The sequence below is a fragment of the Apus apus genome, chromosome 1 (assembly GCF_020740795.1).
Source record: "Apus apus isolate bApuApu2 chromosome 1, bApuApu2.pri.cur, whole genome shotgun sequence".
In the NCBI taxonomy this organism is placed as follows: Eukaryota; Metazoa; Chordata; class Aves; order Apodiformes; family Apodidae; genus Apus; species Apus apus.
In genome coordinates this window covers 59989935-60010700 of record NC_067282.1, presented here as the reverse complement: position 1 = coordinate 60010700, position 20766 = coordinate 59989935, and positions in this window count along the sequence as shown.

Below are 20766 nucleotides of genomic sequence, written 5' to 3'. Positions count from 1 at the left end.
TCTACTGCCTGTCTTATCTCTCCTATTTCTGGCTCTTTGATTTGAAAGCCTAAGGACTACTGTAGCACTGTTTCTTCACTGCTTTTTGCCATCCTTTCAGCTTACATGGACATGTCGGAACAGCTGCTCCTTTTTCACAGTCTAGGATACATATGCTTGATATCAGCGTTTTTAACACATCACTAGTATAACAGGTGGCAAATGCATTTTTGTTGCTAATAAATTCCCACTTAGGTTTTAAACTGCCTGAGCTCCAACTCCTTTTATAGCGATACTACTTCAGAATTCATAACTTTGCTTCCTGGAAATCAAAATTACATTAAATGGTTCTATTTAATTTTGCTGAAAATATCAATATAGTGCTTTCTGCTGGTGCCCTTATAATTATATTTCTTTCTAACTTGCCAGGTTATGGTTGGTTTTCGTAGACTCATTACTTATTTTCACATGACTCTGTTTATTAAACCATTATAATATTATTACACTATTACAAAGCAAGCACTGTAAGCACAAGCTGCCCAAATTGATTATCTGCCTAATCAACTCAGCCTTTTAACTACAAAATGCTGATAATGGAAAGGAATGATGTTTTTATGATGCCCAAGACCTAGATCCATGGGACCACATAGGTATGTGCTCCCACCAAAATCTGAGGAAACAAGTCCCTTTTCTTTGTAAAAGCATAAATACCATTGACTTTCTCTCTTATAATTGATCAAAAAACCCAAAACTTTGTCAGGTTTTCCAGATATTTTCTTTTTATGAGATACCTAGAGCTTGAAAAACTCTTCAAGGCATAGGTCAAAGTAGTTACAGCAAATGAAGGCAGAAAGCAAATAGTCTGCATGGTTGGCCAAAGGTATCCAAACTGGTTGATTTTATATTCCCAAAAGGCGTTTCTTTAGCAACTATTGCTGAATTGCACTCTTCAACTGTATGTACATTGACATTTACATAGAAGAAAAGGGAAAAATGTTATTTGTCAATTTTTAAGTGGAATTACTTTCTCTGGCTGTTATAAATTTAATTCCTTTCCTTGCACACCCCCCTCCACGTTCTCAACCTTGATAATGGGTAGTAGCACTTGATATGTTTTTGTCAACACATTTTCTACTGATGTGTTTCTATTACTGTGTCTATTTTCTAAGTGTTGATACATCAGGAGGCAGAAAGTGTTAACCTTTCATCATCAGCAAGGTTGTAACACCTTGATGTGGTAGACTTTATAGTAATCCATGAAAATAACTAATGAAAATGCGTCTTAACAAATGCTTTGACTCTCTGTAAACCTTTTATATATAAATTTTGCAGTCTGGATGCCCATCTTCTGGAACACAGATGAGCAGTAATGGGTGGATGAGTGACTCATGTACATGAAACTCATGTACATTCATATAAAGAGGGAGATTCTTGTATCTTCTGAAAGAGATTGAATAACTATGTTACCTCATGAGTGTGTTTTATGTTCAGGAACTTGAATGTGTGAGGGTGAATGCACCCCTCAGGTGATACCCCTCCTGCAGACAAATATTTGGGTTCCCACCCTATCATGTGTGACATGACAGAATCATAGGATGGTTTGGGTTGGAAGTGACCTTAAAGATCATCTAGTTCCAAGCCCAGTGCCATAGGCAGAGACACTTCCCACTAGACCAGGTTGCCCAAAGCACCCTCCAACCTGGCCTTGAACAATTCCAGGGATGGGGCATCCAAAACTTACCTGGGTAACTGTGCCAGTGTCTCACTACCCTCACAGGAAAGATTTTTATCCTAATATCTAATATAAACCTACCCCATCTAATAAAATCTGTTGTCTCCCCACAAGCACTGAAATGTTTCTCTCAGGGCAGTAGCTTCCACTTTGGAAACCAGGGATACAAAAACAAAGATCTGGCCCTTTGCCATTGGGGTAGCACACCAACCACTAATCCACCTGTCATGCAAATTTGGGTGCCCTGTTTCAGCTGAAGGGAATGAGAAGATAAGGCTTCACTTTGCATTGCAGTTTTTAATTACTACCAGTTTGAAAGGTTGGAGTGTAAGATGACAGTTTGGGGTCAGTGGGTGACAGCAGCTGATCACAACAGAAATATATGAATGCTGAGAAAACAGAAGTGTTGATATTCAAAGCTATTCACTTATGTTATAGTTTACTATCAATATTTATTGTAATAGGTAATGACATTTTGAAATTTTCTTGATAATACTCAGGTGATAATTAAGGTCTACATCATCTGCTTTTCTACAGCAATTCTGCAGCCTCTTCAAATTCCTATTGGATGGCATAATTCTACTTTGGAATATCATTTGAGATCTATGTTCTTGCAGAAAAAAAAAATGTTTTGAAGCTGCCAGATATAGTATTTTGTCTGTGGGCTGTCATGAATTTATTTGAACAGGTTAAAGAAGAGAGATGCCCAAACATCTGAACTTTGATGCCTGAAGATTCATTAATCCATTCACAAGCAGTAAGCTAAACACAAGAGTTTCCACGGGGTTTGAGCATGTCAAGATGGGGAAAAGATGTTTTTAAACTAGTATTCTCACTATCCTATAAAAGAGGATTTTTGCAATACAAAACCACCAAGAGCTTCCTTTCAGGATCAAGGTCTCATTATGCTGAGCACAGTAAAAACATTTCTGAGAATAAGAGTTTAATGTCTCAAAATGCAGGTGACAAAGACTGAGGAATAAAATTGATTTAGTATAGCTTGTATATATCCTCACATTTATGAAAGTATATAGACAGAAGCAATGATAATTACATGATTACCTCTCTTCTAACAAAATTACATTGTGTTACCAGTGGATCCTAGGGAAAGACTGGAAATATCTGTGAGAAATGGGAAGGATTTAACGTATACAAGAAGCAATAAGTTTTGTATAAATGAGACGACAATCAAGAAAAACACAGAATGGAAAACATGCTAAACCCAAATAATAGATAAAGAGAATTGAATATATGTGTGTGTGTATGTGCATACTTTTTCTTTTAGAGATACAGACACACTTGGAAATGTATCACAGACTGTTTTAGAAGTTGCTAATGTAGTAAAGATGCTGAAAACCACAACGTATTTTCTCCAGCAATCTGGTCAGAGGTCACTTGTGGGGCAGACATTTACTACATATTAATCTTCATCCAAAGCTACGTGAGGTCAGCAACATTATTTCAGCTCATTCAGTGGACTTAGTTTCAGTTCCTCGCTCTCTGCCTGAGCACTGTATGTAATGACTGGATTTAATACAGTCACTGTGTGCAGGTGTTATTGTTGCCCTGTTTATTGGTTCACTGGTCTTTACCTTCACAAAGCACTTATCTCGGTAAAGTGTATGTCAGAAATAGGCAATTGTTTCTGTGGAGCTTTTGAGGACATACCTCAGATTTACTTCATGTGACCCACATGAGCAGTTGTGGAGATCCACAACTGTGGAGTTGTGTTCATCCCTGCTGAAACCATGGATACTGTCTCTTCTACCATCAGTGGTTAAGTTTCAGCATAAAACCCTTTGAGTTACAATGACTATCATTTGCTAGTTTAAGGCAAGCTATTGATTGACATGTGGATATGGGAAAAACATATTTGGAGATGGAGCAACGATAGAGGAATACCCATGACAGAAGAAACATTATTCTTAACAAGACAGCACTTACAGAACAATGTCAAAGAAGAGAGAGGCAGAAAACTAAACAGTTTTCTAAAACTACATCAGTGTTGAAAAAGAGATCAAACTTTGCAAGAACCATGAAACTTTAAAATTAAGTAAAGCTTCAGTGTTCAGCAATATCATCTTCAAAGAGACGTGCTAAATAGTTTGGGATGAATTAAAATATTTCCTCAAATGGAGACAAGTGCCATTGGTTTTGGAGAAGCTTGGCAGTGTAGGAGGATGTCTCTCCAGGGTAAAGATAGATCTAAGGCACATTGCTGATGAATGTGGGACTTTATAGAAAACACCTTCTAACCAAGAAATAGCAGATATGCTACCAAATAAAGCAATTGAAATAATGTCCAACAGTGGGAGGAATAGTACAGGAAGACCTCCATCCTTGTTCTTTTCCATATTTGGGATTTTGATTATATATTGGTTTTATATTTGGATTTTTGTGTGTCTTTGCTATATATAACTTAAGATACAATCAGAAAGTAGTGGCAAAGATTTAAATCCACAATGATTCTCTTGGGGTTTTATTCGTATATGAGATGGGACACTCTGCTGGTCTGTACTTGCCTGTGGCTATACTTGATTTTACCAAGTTTAAAAAAAAAAAGTGAAAAAAAGTGGAGGTGATAATAAAGCTGACTTAGAATTGAAACAGCATTGTGTGAGGGGTGTTGGAGTTACTGTTACAGCACTGCCTGGGATGGCTGATGGCCCAGTCACTGCAGAGAGGAGAGAGGAGAATTACACATATCTTTCCTACACAAGAACCTCTAATGCGCAGGTTGTTAATGCCAACAACTAAAATTTTGCTACAGGCCAATCCCCCTTGCATTCAGGTAAGACCTTCAGAGAATAGCTATTGGGGGAAAAAAACATACCGAAATTTATTTTCACTCACATTGCCAAAATTTACTAGAAGAATATTAACAACACCAACAACACTTTGATCACTGTTGTCCACACCTTGCTTGCTGTAAGTCCTCAGGGCTTCTGGAGCTCCTTCCATATGTGCAGAGCACATGACAAGTAGGGAGGGACATTTAGTAAGGGTCCATCAGAGTGACAGACAGTAAGACCTTTCTCTGCTCATGTCCTCAATTTTTTTCGTGGTATTGGAACCACAAAGAACCAGAAAGTATAACCTGTGATATTTTCCTTCCTCAGATCATGTAAGAAGAAGTTGTATATATCCCTCTGGTGAGTCACAGGCACTTCTACTCCCATTCTGCTTCGATTAATGCATATATTAACAAAGATATATACTTGAGTACAAAAATCTTATTTGATTTTGAGGTTTTTTGCCCATTTAGTGTAAAAATGCAAAAATGATCAATAGTTACTGCCTGAAAAGTGTCTGTATTATAGATTAATCATACAATTTTCCTCATTCATAAAGTGATTTAAGTAGATAACTCACAGATTAAACAGCTCTTACTGCAGCTTGAACCTTAAGATTGGCATTTAACTTAATTTTCCACCAATATAAGCTACTCCCAATTTCTACCCAATACTTAGAAGTCTATGATAAGCAGAAAGTAATGCAGACAATAACAGATTAAAATTAATTTTTAAATTTATTCCTTAATATTATTCAACATAGTTCCATACTAAATCTCATTCCATCTGCAAATATGAAGAGGAGGTTAGCACATTATTTTGATGCAAGAAATTATTCATTGTATATATAAAGAAAAGGTAGTAGGGAAACCTACTGTTTCATAACAGTCTATTGTGATGTGGAATGATTCTTTGTCCTAGGAGAGAGGGGAAGTAGAAGGATCGTGCTCTTACTATCTCGGAATGTGCAGCTAATCATAGAATCATTGGATAGTTTGTGTTGGAAGGGACATTTAAAGATCAACTAGTCCAACCCCCTTCCAGTGAGCAGTGGCATCTTCAACTAGATCAGAGGTTGCTCAGAGCCTTATCCAACCTAGCCTTGAATGTTTCCAGGAATGGGGCTTCTACCACCTCTCTGTGCAACCTGTTCCCATGTTTCACCACCCTCCTCATAAAAAATTTCATCCTTTTAACTAGTCTCAATAGATGTGGCTGCTCAGCTGAAAGCACTGCCAACTAGAGCAGCTCTACTCTGCCCTCCTCTTGGAAAGTAAGCTTCTTGTGCCTAAAGCACTGTGGCCAGTAGTCAGGGGCTAGCTGTTGCATGAGCCTGCCACCCAGAAAGAGAGGGAAGAAGTAAAAACTCCTGACACAGTGTGGGGAATGACAGCACTAGCCCTCCCAGCTCCCACAAGACCAGTGCTTTGCTGAGGGTTGCATGGGAGTGGTGGGTCAGGGAGCTTCCTGAGGAAAATCTGGGGCTCAAGGCTGGTAAGAACACAGGGAGCAAGTGCAATTTCAGGTTCTTAAATGTAGATGCCTTAAAGGAAAAGTTAAAACTTCCACAGTTTTCTAAGACATTTTTGACTGCGAGTTCAAAAAGATGCAATGGAAACATAGTAAAGTCTTCCTTATTATTATATTTCTGTGGTGGAAAAACCACAGTAACTGGATCAATCTGATGTTAAAACATGTACCAGTTGGCACTTTAAAATGTCTAACTACTTAAACGGATGGAACAGCTGCTCCATAACAGGGGAACCGCATCCAGCAAACCTTGACATTATGGGTTTTTGTGAAGTTTGATGCACTGGCAATGCCACTTCAGTGTTTATGAAAGGATTTAATACATTGTATGCTGAAACAGAACACACTGTGAGTATTGGAGTGGCATTTGTTCTAGACATAAATATGATAGTATTTGTAATGGAGTACATTCTTTTCACTGACAGATTTAGTAAAGCAGCTTTGATGAACCCAACAGCATTTGAAGGCAATAATGAAATTGGAGAGATCAGCTCTTAAGTGAAGGAATGTATGGACTAATCACCAAAATGTGTTCCTGAAGAAAAAAGAATTCAATGTCAAGTGGAAACAGAGGACAGGGATCATATTATACAAAGCTGACATACATTAGAGGTGATCAATAAACGAAAGCATTTCTTTTATGATGGCTGACTGATGATATATCTGAGTGGAGCTGGCCTTCTTAGGCTCTGATAGCTGTATACATCAACTGATATTCCTGCTGGTCAAAACAAAAAGGTAAAGATTTAGCTGTCTGGAAGCTGAAGTGCCTTTCCTGTATTTACTACATAGGCTCAGTGAGTAATCAAATCGTCTTACAGTAGGTAAGATTTTTAATGGGCTTAGTGTGGTTCTAGCTTGCACCTCTTCTGTGAAAGTCCTTAAAACTGAGTTATACTGGTAAAAAACATAAGCAGAAGTGAATTTCAAAGTCCTCTTTCCTGAAAATTACTTTTTAGCTCAAACATATAAGAGCTGACAAATGTGTCATACAAATACGTTCCAGAAAACTACCCTCATGATTTGCCTGATCAATCACAAATAAACAAAGTAAATAAAATTGTTTACACTCATAGAAAATGGTACATAGAATTTAAAAAGCTCACCCTAAACTAATCAAATACTTGGAATAATGAATAGATTAGACAAAATCATGGACTGCTTGTGCATATGCCACAATCAGACAGAGAGACTAAATTCATTGGATGCATTATTCATTGTGAATTATTTGCTCTACCTATCGGTGGGGAAGCTTGCAAACATTACTGCTGTTTCTGTGATCATCTAACAGCCTGAAGAAGGAGACCTGATTGCCCTTATCATTACATAACATCTTGCCATTTAGATGAGGCTTTATGTATTTATTTATTTATTTATTTAGTCTGAGGAAATATGTTGTCCATTAAGTGCTCAATTGTGCTAGGGACAAACCAGAATGGTTGCTGTAAAGATAAGTCATGTCTCTCCCATCTACCAGCATTCTTTGCAGAAGTCAGAAAGTGGTGAAGAACAGAAAATATAGTGGATTTATTCTGCCAGCAAAATCTACAATAATGCTTTTTCTGAAGGGGTAAGAAAAACAAACACAGGATTCATAACAAGTTCTATCACAAAATAAGGGCAAATAATCAAAACCAACAGTAAGCTTCATAATATAAATAAGTTAAGGCTGTGTAAGTTAAAAAAGAACAGAAATACAAGAGAACATGGAGTAAATTGATAACATTTGTATGTGTAACATTTTTGTTTTAAATTTAGATCCAATGTGGATTGTCAGGGAATGTAGGAGATAACTGTGAATCCAAAATAGGATAACAGATGACAAAACAGTCCTTCCACCTTATATAAACTTCCCTTTTTCTGTATGGATTGTACACTGTTATCATCTTATGTGAGCATAAAAAGGAACATTCACATATAGTAGAAGTGGTGTTTTAACAGTTGGACACATCATGAAGTTACAAAATAACTTGAAATGAACCCAAGTTTCTTAACATCTTAGAGCAGCAATGGGACTGACCCTTATTCAGAATACTGTGAAAATGGGACAATGAAGGATACTAAAAAGCCTCAGCAACTATGCCTAGAATTTTCTCAAAAAGCTGACTGCTGCTAAATTTTATGAACCTAGAATATCTAGCAGATCATCACAGGATAAAACATCAAATTTATATAAATAATAAAAATCTCACTCATTTTTTAGTCTATTTTGTAAGTAGATGTGTTGATCACGTAATGATTCAGGCAACAGAAGAACTTGTAACTTCAAGAGTATGAGCAAGACATTCATGTATCCAATTCCTAACCTAAAAAATCAAGAATTTATATAACTGTTATCACTGTGGAACATATGTATAATTTTATCAGCTTAATGACACTAAGATATTAGAGAGTAGTTTATTTTAGGTACCATGACCTCCTTTGAAATGTCTATTAATGGAAGGAACATGACAAGATGTAAAACCATGTTAGTCTGCATAGGAATAGTAGTTTCTACATTGAAAAATTGACATCTTAGTCTCTTTTATAGGGAAAAATGGACAGCATTGGCCAGCCAAAGGTGTGAGTGACAGCCTTCCTACCTTTCTCCCCACCTGACAATATCTTTGAAGATTTAGAAATATCGAATTACCAAAGTCTCCTTCTTTTCAGGGATGATCACCTTGATTTAACATCACTCTAGTTGTGTATGTATATTATTAAGTCAACATATTTCATCAACAAATAGGGAGATGTTGTATCAGGATTTGGATGTGAGGGACAATAATAATAATATACAAAATCACTTCAGCTCCAGGCAGCATCAAACAAATACCTCAGCATAAATTTTAGGACACTAATTCTGGATGGTCTCCCTTCAAATAAGTAAAAAATTGTATCTCCTAATCATGTCACATGCAAAACGTTGTTATGTGATTTATATGTCTTCTGTTGTCCTGTCACTAAAAAATCAAACCTATTCTAATACTAGCCTGAATAGTGCAATTCTGTCAAGCAGTTTCTTCAGTGGTGACATTTACCTAGAAATGAAAAGATTATTTAATGTATTGTAAATTAAACTTAAACTTTAATAACCACTTCTTTAAATTAAATGCAAATGAAACCACTATAAGTAGCAAAGATAATACATGATTAAAATGTATTATGTATTTCTTAATGTTCAAAAAATAAAAAGAATAATACCCAGCATATTGAATAATTTCTAAAAATCAGAATATTCCTAATGCTCTGTGAGTGCAAAATTCAGTCCTGCAGCTTCTTTGGTAGAAACCTGCCAATAACATGAACTTTAACAAAGCACTAATACTGCCATAGTACCAAAATGTGATGTAGAAGTCTTCACAGTTTAACACATTGATGTTAACATCTTAATAAACATTCTGAAAGATACAGAATAGTTTAGGGTTTAAAAATAGCTAATATTATTGATGTGAATGAGATGAACATTTATATGACATCTTATGCACCAAAGGAAGTGTGGCCAGCAGGGCCAAGGGGGTGATACTGCCCTTCTACTCTGCTCTGGTGAGACCCCATCTGGAATACTCTGTACAGCTCTGGTGCCCTCAGCACAAGAAAAATATTGACCTGTTGGAGAGGGTCCAGAGAAGGGCCACCAAGATGATCAAAGGCCTGGAGCACCTCTGCTATGAAGACAGGCTGAGAGAGTTGGGGCTGTTCATCCTGGAGAAGAGAAGGCTCCAGGCAGACCTTATAGCAGCCTTCCAGTACTTGAAAGGGGCTACAGGAAAGCTGGGGAGGGGCTTTTCATCAGAGAAGATAGTGATGGGACAAGGAGTAATGGTTTTAAACTAAAAGAGGGGAGATTTAGGTTAGATATTTGGCAGAAATTCTTCACTATAAGGGTGATGAGGAACTGGAATGGGTTGCCCAAGGAGGTTGTTGACGCCCCATCTCTGGAGGTCTTTAAGGTCAGGTTGGATGAGGTTTTGTGCAACCTAGTCTAGAGGCAGGGTTCCCTGCTCATGGCAGGGGGGTTGGAACTTGATGATCTTTAAGGTCCCTTTCAACCTTAATGATTCTACGATTCTATAATTCTATGATCTTTTTTACACTCCCTAGCAAATAGATCATACCAGTTTTTTCCTTTTAGTTTTCAGAAGTTGGCATAATAGGAAAATACAGGTTGGAATAGACCTCTGGAGGCCTGTAGTCTGCCCCCATGCTGGAAGAGGAGTCAGCTATGTGCTCAGACTGAATTTCACAGGGCTTTATCTCATTTGAGCTAGAAAATCTCCAGTAACAGAGACTGCACAACCTTCCTGGGCAGCCTACTCCAGTGTTTGACCGTCTTCAGGTTGAAAACAGAGATTGGTGACTATTAGTACTAACCAATAAGTGTTTTTTTTTCTAAGTTTTCATGAAAGTGTGCATTAAGCTGACACAGAAAAAATTGAAAAGTCTCTGCAGTACAAGAGGTAAGTTCAGAAACTGGCATCAGACTACAGGGATAGGCAGCACAAAATGGCAACTGTTGCACTGCAGATGGAGAGTAAAGGATGATAATGCAGAGGCATGTGAGATTTAAGTCTATGTTCAGGAGCAGTAGAGAACCAACAAGAGTTGGGGTTTTTCACAGATGAGGGCAGTAGGCAGCTCTTTTTTGATGCCAAGTTACCCAGTATGTGCAACAGCTTCAGGAAGTCTTCCCTTCCTGTGGTTTCCACTGGAGCAAGGTATAAAAGCTGTGTAACTGTGAAATAAAAGACCACATCAGAACAAAGGTGAAGAATGGAAAAACTGATGAGGGTTATCTACAGGTGGTTATACCAGCAAGAGGATTTCTTTTGCTAACAGACTTTGTCCAAAATACCCAGTAGCTGTACCCTGAGAAGACTCTTCTGCCTCTGTACATTAGCTTTGCTAGTACTGCTGGGTGGGTGAGTCTTCCAGCTTGCCATGACATCTTGTCTGAGTGATGTGTACTTGAATTACCTTTTCTAAACTTAAAAAGAAACCTAGGATTAAAACCCCAAAGATGTGAAGAGAGTTAAATGGGGTTAAAGCTTTATAGCTCACTAAAGGCATTGAAGGACTTAATTTAAAATTAGTTATTGTTCCACTACTGTAAAGATACAGCTAGAAGCAATGAGGATTTTTTTTCCTCTTTTAAATTTCTTTTAGTTTTTATAAATTTTTACTGAGTGGGTTTATTTGTCTAGTTAAAGAATAGGCTACTGGACTGGTTATATGTTTTTCTGTGAGAAATTTCTGTCTACTTCAATTGAAAATGACAGAAATTTCTCAATGGGATCAAGGGCAGCCTCAGCCACTGGTCTTCCCCATCACAGAAACATGCAAGAACCAGGAGGGGTCTTTGGGTTAACAACTGAGGGGTGTCATCCCTGCCCTGTAAGACAGAGGAATAATGAAGTCTATGCTTAACTGAACTTGTATCATAATGGCACTGCTACTGCTACCCTCCTCTTTTATGAGGCCATGATCCAGCCCCATAAGTTTTCCACTCATGACGGTGCTCCTGTTTTGGAAAGCTGGAGTGGCTGTGCCAGTGTTATTTCTCAGGTAAATTCTCTTATGTCTTTAGGAGTCAATATGAGGAAAACAGCTCCTGCCTTTGGACAGTGTGTGCTGTTGGATTGCACTGGGAGGGCTTAGAGGCAGAGCAGCCCTGAGGGGTCCCTGATCTCCATGACGCCTGTGGCCAGGCTTGACACCACTGCAAATTGCTCCTGGGATGGTCCAGGAGCAAGGCCAAGAGGGGAGCCAGGGTGAGGGCAGGAAGCTGGGGAGGGTCTGAGGGCGAGTGCCACAGCGGAAGAGCCCTCATGCCTCCCATGGTGGACACCCTGGCCTCAGGCACAGAGCTGGGGTGGTCAGGGTTTGAGCCAGAGGGGAACAGCTTGCCTCACCTCTGCAAACACCCCAGCAGGGTGGTTTCACTATGCTGTTCTTGTCGAATACTAGATATTCTTCTCTCTGTTGCTTCCATGGTGGGAGTATAACACTTTTTTTTTTTCCAACCCAGATTAATTTTGTTCTTAAAATGCATTGGCCAGCCCAGCTGATTGAAGAGCAGCCCACTTGTTGGGATTTCTTCATGTGATTCTGACAGGTACATTTTGTTAAAAATATACCACAACTGTGACTGTCTAATCCCAAAAAGGCTTTATTTAATTTTAAATGTGTCAGCGCAAAATATGACCAAACACAACAAGCAACTGTAAACAACTGAATGTGTAAAATGGACGCTGAATTATTGTTATGCTTCAAGAAAATCTTTGTTATTCCTTTCTAAAACAAAAAAAAATAGGAGAAGTATGAAAGTGATATTAAGCAGATGTTAGACTGGAGTTGTCAATCTTGTCTAAGCACACAGGTGCTAATGTGTTATAATTATCCCTTCTGGCAGTTGATATTTAGGATTTTGGATCCCACCTAGTCAATCACAGCTGTAATTGTTAAGCTACTTACATAGCTAATATACTGGGTAATAACCAGATCAAGATTTAATATTTGACGTTTACCATCAATTATCTTTTCTTCTGACATATATCTCCCCCACTCAGGTTCTTGCAGATCGGAACACTCTTCTGATTTCAGTAAAATAAATAAGAATCTGGTTATAGGAGAAGACTCAGGTTAATAAATATTCCTGTCATTGTCTCTTGTCTCCTTTTTTCTTGTTTCTTAAAGAAAAGTAAGGAACCTTCTTGTTACAAGCTTTACAGGTAAAATAATTTGATTCAGAACAATTCCTTCCCTTTTTACTTTTTGATAGATTTATTTACATAGAATCTCATTCCTGATACTGCAAAAGTGTGCTGTAAGTGTGTTAACCTAAGCCAGGCATATCAGATGACAATATTTGCTCTGAAGCAAAGCATTGGTGTTTGTTTTGTAGCTGGAAACTATGTTTATATGTTAATACCACGTATGTTATACCAGAAAGCTGTTTCCTGCTAAAAGCACTATGAAAATTAATTCTGGACTTAAGACATTTTGAAATGAAAATTAATTTGCCAGTTCTGCAGCTCTTACTCCTCTGCTTACTAAAGACTGTTATAAATGTTTTCCCAATTAGTTCAAGTGGAACAAGAGGGTTTTTTCCACATGTTCTAAGATTTCGTCCTGTGTGGTTACTCTGAAGTTCACAAAACTTAAACACCTTCAATCCAAATCAAAATACTGTACTCTCAGTGTGCTCAGAAGTTAGTTGTCTCTATACTGTTCAGAGGGCCTGCTAAGAACTATGTGAACCAAGTTTTCTGTTGCTGTAATTGCATGAAAATATTTTAGATTCGCATAAAAAATGTTTTATCTGTTATTATTTGTTTTTGAGAAATATGACATGATTTTTCCCTTAGCCAAGAGTGACTGGGGCTATTTCTAGTACTTAGTACTTATAGGTGTGTCTCAGAAAATCTGTGACTAAAAAAAATAAATCAGATTTGTCTTTCGCCCTGATTCAGGAAAGTTTTTAGGTACAGTACCTGAGTTGTATTTTGCAATTTCTATTTCCTACAAAAAGCTTGTAGGTGCCAAAACTTTAAAAGAAAAATATTTGTTTTATAAATTAACTAAAGCCTGTGAAATACCAGGTGTAACATGTTCAGTCCAGGCTATCAGTTTTAAATACAGATTTTTTTTCTACAAGCTTTCACATTTTAATGCTCTTAAATAACTTTCAGTTCTAGCTTCCAAGTGAATGCAGTCAGTTAGCATAAGTTAGTTGCAAAACTGTATTTTTTTACCAAATCTTTCCCTTTACAGGCAAGGCAGCACTAAAATAATGTTACACCAGTGGAAGCCAGACAACTAAGATTGAAAAGAGCATTTTTACAAGCAAAGTTCTCCCTCTTGTCCAGAGAAAACAGCATCTTGGTTCAAGGGGATTGTGCTCCAAGTTTGAATAGGAAAAGGCTGCAATCAGGAAGCCAAGGGACACAAATATTTCAAAGCAGAACAAATGAAACTGGACCTTGTCACTTTGCAATAAAATGTGAAGTCATGTAATAGTGCCCTTTTAAGCCACTTGTGACTTTTAAGACTTCAAATGAAATGCTATTAACACAGACAGATAAACCTGCTAAGCTGCTGTTTGCCTGGGGTGAAACCCTTGTGATTTGTAACAGGCAATGAAAATATAACAGCTTAGGTGTTGAGGAAGAATTATATGAATACCAGTAATCTATTCACAGTGATTCCAAGACCTTTGATAATAAATCCTCCAGAAAGTCTTGGGTTAGGAATGATGACTGACTATTTTTTACCTTATTACAAAAGTTTTCTGAAACAGGAGAGCATTTCTAAAATCTGATTAAATTTGTAGAGAGAGGAAAAAAAAATTAGATCAAACTCACATTCACTCTTAGGTCAGAAATGGAAAAAAACACACACTATGATTTTTTTATCAAAGAGCTACAAACACCTGTCTTGATTGTATGTTGCAGCATCATAATTTACTTGCCAGAGCAGAACTCGTGAAACTGCTGGTGACATAACCTCTCTGGGAATTGTAAAACAAGGATTAGAAGAACCAGGACCTCCGACAGAAACCAGACCATACCCAGTTAAAAATGTGTTCATAGTATCATAGAATCATCAAGGTTGGAATAGACCTCTAGGATCATGAAGTCCAACTGTCAACCCAACACCACCCTGCCGACTACAGTATGACCCAAAGTGCCATGCCTACAACATTTTTTTAACACCTCCGGGGATGGTGGCTTCACCACTTCCCTAGGCAGCTTGTTCCAATGCTTGATGACTCTTTCAGTTCTTAATTTTTTCCTAATATTCCCAATAATTTTCCCTGTTGTTTAACCTCTACAAATAAAGAAACAAGTCTACATCATAACTTATGTGAAAATTTACTCACTATTATACCTGTTCTACACTGGTGTTAACTGGAAAACAGTCAGCAATTCTGTGTTTAAATTTTTCCGAGCTCAAAGCTTGTACGTATTTCTTGATAAAGAAAGAGAGATGCAATGTTGGATCTCTCCTCATGAAGATTTGGGGTATGTAAATAGGAGACAGAAAAACACTGCCATGACAGGAGGCTAGGGTTTCCTATGAAAAGAGCTCAGCCTTATGAAATAAAAGCCCCATCTTTTTCAGAGCTGCATGAAGTACCAATCCAAATTAACCTGGAGTGCCACAATAGGCCAGGGTGTAAATTTAAACAAAAACCTGGATGGCAGCTTCGTTTTTTTAACTAGGGCAGTATATCTAGGCAGTAACTGATGTATGCTCTGCTGTTCCAGCTGGCAGCGACTCCTGGGGTATGCAGGCACATATTTCCAAGCATGTTGTTCTTCTGAGCTGTTTGCGTTTGGACCATAACCGCAGTCTCAGCAGCCAAAATAAAATATGCCAAGTAATACTGGCTGAGGGACAGATGGATTGGACCAAATTCCTGCCTGATACAATGCGCTTGACATCAGTGGAGTCACACAGTGACAGTTCATTGTTCTCCACTTCCAAACACAAAATATGGAGGAGGGTTTAAGGAAGGAAGGCAAGGCATTGCTGCTGCTGCCTTCATTAAATTGTCTCTGTTCTTGCCTGGAGACAACAGGGAGTTATCAGCTGTGAGGATTCCTGGTATGACCAAATTTTGTGACCACACGCAGACAGGGCTGGTAGCCTTGTGTAGATACAGATTCACCTGGCAGAGGACAGGAGGTACAGCCTACCGGCTAATTTCCTCCTCCCACCCCTTGGCATTGCAGCTCCTCCAGTCCTCCCCCAGGCACATGCAGAGGATGCAGAAATCCAAGAGTAGATCTTTGCCTGGCTCATGGATTTCAGTGGCAACCCAACAAGTCAACCAGATTTCTCTACCTGGGTTCACCAGCTGCAGAACAGGAGCATAAGAACGCTCGCCTGCTTGCTGCAGTGCTTGGTACTCAGGCAATGGAACTGGTACAGGTTTTAAATAAAGGGTTTTAATAAACTTTCTCAGCTACGATGTATTTGTGAGACCCGAGTCTCAACCTTGTTCTGCCATTTGCAATGAAACCTGGAGGATTTTTCTTGATGAGGAAGGTAGATTCTGGAAGGAAGAATGTAAAACAGTTTTCTTGGTGTGCCATATTTTGCAATTAAAATCTAAACTAGGGATATATGAGCTCCAATAAACAAAAATAATGTCCTATAGTTTGCTTTAAAGCACCACACTATTGTCTCTTTAAATAATAATGAAAAAGGAGAAAATATTCTAGGACTTCCATAAAAAATGTCATATTTGTATAGACCCCAAATCCCCTCTGTTTAAACAGGGTGATTAATATCAGCTCCTGTAGGAAATTAAATTCAGGGAAGAACAGTAATATGCAGATATGCAGATTTCTAGGCAGAATGGCTAGCCCTGGGTAAGAGAGTCAGGTTGATTAATCTGCATCCTCAGAATACAAAATGAAATGCTGGGCTCTCCTGGGTTAGCACCAGAAATGACTTTTCCTTCTTACACTAGAAATAAATGGACAAACACATGCACGTATATTGCAAAAGGCCTTAATATCACTTGCAGTGTTTACGGAGGTGATAAGAGTGTAATATTTAAAATACCTTCTTTCATCTGGGGGGAAAAAAAAAAAGAAAAAAAAAAAGCTGCTTCTCATTAGGATGAAGAGTTTTGTTTATGCTAAAATAACATTCTAAAATCTTTCATAAAGACTACAAAATTATAAGGATATCCTGTACCAGCATGCAAGTGCACCTTTAATCTGTTCATTAGCATTTTACTGAAATAATATCATCTGGGAAGATAGTGGACAAAAACATGGTTGTAGTGTGGAAAAAACTGGGCTCATGAAACAAAAAACACCCCTGTCCAAATTTTTCATATACATTTCAGTGCACTTTGCTTTTTCATTTCAAAATTACAAATACAATACAGAGCACAGTAGACCAAAAGTATGATTCCACAGGCTTAATTTCTACAAATATAAATTCCTCCATAATACTAACCTTTCTCTAATTTCAGAATAATAGCATTTCCACATTACCAAGAGTAAATATGCGATTTTTAATAATTTAATCCTTAAAAAACACCCCCAAAAACTCAGAAAAATATTTACAGCAAAATGTCGTTTTCAGGTTTTTTTTCCCCTGTCGTTACTGGAAAACCAAGCCTGTTATTTAAAATCATTCAGGGTCTCTCCAATAATTGTATAGAAGTAGGCATTATGCTATATTATTAAAGCTGTAATTTCCTGCTGAATCTGGCTGGATGTTTCTTTTTATCATTTGGCAATTTCTATCTAGTTATGGCATAATTAAGTTTCCTGACCCTTGCTCACTCTCTTAACAGGATGCTTAGAAATATACTAGAATTGCAGATCTTCAACCTGATGTCCTCTCTCCCCACACAGTAATGGAATAAAATTATTAATCCAGTAATTGTACAGAACACATTACTTTGCATTGAATGTTCCTATTTCTCATTTTCTGTTAGTGACAATCAGGCAGAGGTACAAATCATTTCTGCAGGGAGCAGAGCCCTTGAAAAAGCCTCTCATTCACTCCACTGGAGCTACCTGTACAGCTGTGATTGTTCAAAGTGTAACACAGTACTAGGCTCAAGCGAACAAAACAAAGTTAATAAAATGGAATAAGGAACAAGATATTTTCCTGCCTGCAGCCTCCTATGTGCCAAAATTAGAACCTTACCTGCAAATGATAAACCATCCATCCAATTGCAGGTTTATAACAAGACTAATGAGTCTCAGCTGAGCATTTCAGGTTGACTGGCATTAGCAATGGACATCTACTGAGTGGGGGGTACACTCTAGATGCTTGGGCCATTAAGGAGCGGTGGGAGGGGAAAGAGAGGAAAGAAGTTGGAAGGAAGACAAAGGATGCCTTTTCTTGAACCTTAGTATCCAAACACCCACAATGCATGCCCATATCTGTTAAAATCTCCACAGAAGAAACCCGACCTGCACCCCAGTTAATTGCAAAATCCCAGCTGAATTCAGTGGAGTTGCTATTTCCCCTAAGAAATTTACAGCTTACCCTGATGTGCCTCGACCTGTATCTCAGTTTGGTCATTGCCTACATGGGGCTCTGAGCCCTGTAAGTGATATTTATCCCAACAGATGTCATGAACTCCACAGCTCAGCTAAATAATACCACACATGGATACAGGCTTTGAAAACAGCTTGGTTTTAATAACACACACCTCCTCAACTGATCCACCTAACAACTTGGTTTTATTTTCTGATTGGGGCATGTTGGTTTTTTATTACTATTTTCTAAGAACACAAGTTGAATCTGCTCCTGCCCGGGCTGCCGTGACCCTTGCAGTGGATCTCCCTAAGATATGTAGTCACAATGTTCGCACTGGTCTCCTCCCTCTTTCCTGATTGCACCAGGCTTATCCGCTCTCTGCCTCTTAGAAGACATATATTATCTCACTAAAACCTGCTGGTTTATTGGACTGAAGTCCTGTGAATATATCTTCAGCTTGCACTTGAATTGATGGAAGAAGCTAGTGGGAAAGTCTCTGAAGCAGCGTTGCTCCTTTAATAAAACCCTGATCTTAAGGAGGATAAATAGCAAAACAAAATCTCTATCTTCATGAAGAACTGTAGTAATTTTATTCAGAAGCAATAACACATTTCAAACAGAAACAAGGCACTTCTGCCATGTCTCACTATAGAAAAGAAACACAAATAAAGCATAGGATGCTGCATTGGGATATTCCATTTGATCACATTTCCTTCTTTGTATTTTTCCATGCTCTTGCCTTGTTCTCTGCTAATGAATATCTATAGATTTTTCTGAAGAACAGAATGCCCAGCCGGGGAGTGCTGGTTGCATAAGCATTTCCATTACAGACTGTCAGGTATATGAACTCATTTGTGTTCCTTCATTTACATCTGAACGAGAAGAATGTGTGCAGTCTTCAGTACTCTGGTAAATCAAACTGATCAGATAATAAAAATACCGATCTAAAGTGTGTTAGACAATAGGCCATTTCCAGTGAAAAATAACAGCAGTTGTCTCAAGGTGGCTTTTGTTGTTGTATTTTTATTATTATTATTATTATTCATTTACCTGCTACAAAATAGCTCTAGTTTTATCTCCATGGAGTCAGTCACTGAAGAAAAGCTAATCACTAAAAGCTAATCACAGCAAAGATTTCTGTTTGCCTAGGGCACTTAAGTGACTGGCATCACTGTAGTATCTGAGCAGCTTCCAGAGAAGTCCTGTTTTATGGGAGGTTTGCTATGTACCAACTTTGTTTGATTTATAAAGAAATTAATTGTGTCTGTGACTTGCACAGTCATCTCAACAATTTCTACAATTAATAATCAGCTTTTATACTGAGAATACTTCCCATTCTGAGGTGATAAAGAAAAGATGGAGAAAATGAAGCTGTGAACTTCCAGAATATTTGTTTCTCTCTTCCATGCTGTCACTTTAATACAGCATAGACTAACTGAAGTTTATTTCTTCTTCTATGTCTAACACAAATCTCTGTTTTCACAGATCAGCTAGCAACCAGATAATGCAGTGTTTTAGAAAACTATTAGGTGCTTGCATGTATTTGTAAGTGATGGACTTGCAGGCATATCATAGATGCAGGTGCATGACATACGAGTGCATGATACAAAAATATACTCAGATATTCATATACAAAACACTTATTGAGAGTGAAGCCTTACACCATTGGCTCAGTCTGAGGTTTTGCCTTTGCAATAGAAGCATGATCAGCTCTACGGACACAGAAATTACATACTTGTGCAAATTCCTAGACTTGTGCTTTATACAAAGATCTCGATGTAAATAGATAATGATTTCTTTGACATACCTGCAAGAAGCAGAGTGGTTATTTGCAGATATACAGGACATCTGGGTTTAATTTATTTTAAAATATATGGTTTTCCAAAAAAAGGGTGTTTTGAACTTTCCCTTCCAAACTTTTCCGTCCTTCCATTGCATGGCAGTCTCACCCACGGACAGAGCACTCTCTGCTCAGCCTGGCCTGGCTGCCCTGGCTGACAGCATAGAGAATCATGGGGGTTGGGCCACTGTGTAAAAAGCAGTTATCAACATCATTCTAGTTTTCACAGTCAGATGATATTCATTTAGGATTGCTAAACACCCTGAACATAAATATCAGAAACAAACTATGTATATCATCTATCTAAGCAAATGAATAAATATTTTCATGAATTTCACAGTATTACATGTACTCTCACAGTCAAACCATGCCAGCTCATATTTGATTTCACCTGTGTGAGCCTACTTTTATTCACCACCTGAGAAAGCAATCTTTAAAATTATGTGTTGATCTTCTGCAATTTCATTTACAGTCTTTTGCCGAATAAGAAACTAACAGTGAAACAGTTACAAATTCTCCAAATCAGCTCCTAATAAATACACACATTCATTATGAGAAAGTGGTAGGGGAGGAACTATCACTTAGCTTCTTATGGTTTCGTTGATAAAAATGGTCTTGGAAGCAGTAGAATATACTAATTCTTTCCTTTTGGATTTTTTTATATATTTTTTTTTAAATCTAGAAGTCTGGAAGACATTTCTAAAATAGATCTATATTCTTTTCATTCTGCAGAATAATGTATGAATGATTATAACATATGCTCTATCTCCAGTTTTTTCAACCAGTGGAAAAGTGCCTGACACAATAATCACAACTTGTTGGGTTTTCAATCTGATGCTGTCCTATTTTATCATGGTAGTTAAATGTCCATTCTTGTTCGGCGTGATAAATGTTAT